Below are 2,837 nucleotides of genomic sequence, written 5' to 3'. Positions count from 1 at the left end.
TTCTCTTCCCTCTTGCAGGTATTTTGTAGTATTTGAAGACTCACAGCCCTTGCTGGAGGCAGTTCAGATTCACAGGTGTCCACCTGGCAGAGGGACTTGAGGGAAGGAGGTTGATCTGAAATGCAAATATTGTCTCTGCTTGCCCTCCTGTGAGGAAAACTGAAATGCATTCATAGCAGCAAGGCACCTTGGTCTGATAATTGATAATTTTTAGTGAATTCAGAAGATCAGGAGAGCTGTCCTAAAGAAGCATTGAAAGGAGATGCAACTCTTGAGTATGCATACTGTGAGTCTTTAGGTCTCTGTTTTTTAGTAGCATTTGACCCTTAGGTTTTCTGAGGCTGAAATCTATCATTGATATAAGTTGGCTCAGCTGAAGACCTGTCAGATTATATCAGTTTTGTATATGACTCTTGACTTTTTATAAAAAGCCATTTATTAAAGAATACCCCAGCCTATATTTATATACTAATTTTAGCATTTCATATGATAATTTGGTTTAAATGGAAGCTTTTAAGGCCTTTTTATGGTAACCCATGTTTGATTTTTTCAAAAAAGAAAAACTAGAATACTGAAAAGACATTGAAGTATGCATACAGAAACTAAGGAGTAAAACCGATTTTCTATCAGTCTTTTTTCTCATTTTATTTTTGTACATTTCTATTGAAGACAATATAAGAAGTGTAAACACAACAAGAGCAGAAAGTTTCTACATTATTACATTTATCTTGTAAGTATTTATCACTTAGAATGATGATAAGGAACCATGTATTTTTCACTCAATTTCTATTTTTTCATTGTCTCCATACTTAGTTGTTCTTGGAAATGAAATACAGGTATTTTAACAATAAAAATGCTAACTCTGGTTGTCTATCATCTCAAAAAAACAGCCGACTGAACATGAGCCAGCAGTGGTCCAGGTGGCCAAGAAGGCCAATGGCATCTTGGCTTGGATCAGAAACGGCGTGACCAGCAGGTCCAGGGAGGTTCTTCTCCCTCTGGACTCGGCACTGGTGAGACCGCTCCTCGAATCCTGGGGTCAGTTCTGGGCCCCTCCCCACAAGGAGGATGTTGAGGCTCTGGAGCGAGTCCAGAGAAGAGCAACAAAGCTGGTGAAGGGGCTGGAGAACAGGCCTTATGAGGAGCGGCTGAGAGAGCTGGGGGTGTTTAGCCTGGAGAAGAGGAGGCTGAGGGGAGACCTCATTGCTCTCTACAACTACCTGAAAGGAGGTTGTGGAGAGGAGGGTGCTGGCCTCTTCTCCCAAGTGACAGGGGACAGGACAAGAGGGAATGGCCTCAAGCTCCACCAGGGGAGGTTTGAGCTGGACATTAGGAAAAAATTCTTCACAGAAAGGGTCATTGGGCACTGGCAGGGGCTGCCGAGGGAGGTGGTTGAGTCACCTTCCCTGGAGGTGTTTAAGGGATGGGTGGACGAGGTGCTGAGGGACATGGTTTAGTGTTTGATAGGAATGGTTGGACTCGATGATCTGGTGATCTTCCAACCTGGTTATTCTATGATTCTATGATTCTATGAAAAGAGGGCCATATCTGCTGAGCTTTCAACCAGAAATTGTCCCTGGGAACAAGAGAAAATATGCATCCACATGCAAGGTAGAAGACCTCAGCTGAGAGAATGACATATCCAGAGCATCAGAGAATTTTGCTTGAGTAAAAAGAGATTTTAAATGTCACAACTAGAAGTATATATTCAGATATTCTATTGGATCTTTAACAGAGATGTTATGGGACATTAACTTGCTGGTCAGTTGTATCATCTATTTTTCACTTTCCAAACACCAAAAGAATTTCGGGAAGAAAATCCTAATGGAGTTTTCAAATATTTTTAGATTCATATTACACAATACTTATGAAAGCAAGAAATGCTAATGAACTCACAGTCTCTATTTTGTGGTTTTATATGTGGCCCTAAGCAATGTTTTTGTCAGTGAGCCACCAGAGGGAGCCGAGGGAGTCTGCAGAGATAGAACTGTGTCGAAAAGTGACAAAGCAAAAATAGTGTCTAAAAAAAATAAAACCCAGGAAAGCTAATCTTGCATTTTTGTTCCTATGCAAGACGCTTTTACACAAACTGATGGTTCTACTGATTACAGCAATGAAATCTGCATGACTGAAGAGTTTCCTGAGTGAAATCCTGCAGGAGGTCAATAAAGATTAAATGATGCATCCTTGTTTCTTTAAACCACACCTATAGATTATTTTTCTTTGAAATTAAATAATTAATAGTGCTTCGTGTACACAGTAACAGGAGTGCTTCCTTTTCAAAATCAGTGAGTAGCCTTTACTTCTCATTAAGGGCTGTCTTTAATTCAACACATACAACAAAACAAAGGCATTAGATTTGAAAACTCAAAAACGTTTTTTCTTCTTTTTGTACTGGTAATACCATTTTGGTATCACAATGGCAACTGGATAAACTAAAGTGGGACAGATGTATAAATGAAATTACAATGTACATAGGCAAAAGCATCTTTCTGAATATGGTTTTCCAGTTTATCAATGGTTCCACATCAAAACCAACTAATATATCGAATGAGATAACTGCAAAAGTTTTAATTCAGCCATGTCATTTTCAGTAATATCAGCATTTATCTGGATTGTGGAATAAGGATTAGAATCAGCAATTCTGCAGGCAGCGCTGTTGTCAACACATTCAATAGCAGGCTTAGAAATCAAAAGGATCTGAGAAAACCTGGCACCAAAGCTTTCCTTTGTAGCAGGATAGCATCTACACACATCCAGGTGAGGAAAAACAGGGAAGGCAGGGGTACAAGAGAGAAAGACTTCAGGATCACAATGGATTTTAAGAACCCCAAGTA

Source organism: Phaenicophaeus curvirostris, chromosome 3 (genome assembly GCF_032191515.1).
Source record: "Phaenicophaeus curvirostris isolate KB17595 chromosome 3, BPBGC_Pcur_1.0, whole genome shotgun sequence".
NCBI classification, from domain to species: Eukaryota; Metazoa; Chordata; class Aves; order Cuculiformes; family Cuculidae; genus Phaenicophaeus; species Phaenicophaeus curvirostris.
This window is presented reverse-complemented; position numbering follows the sequence as displayed.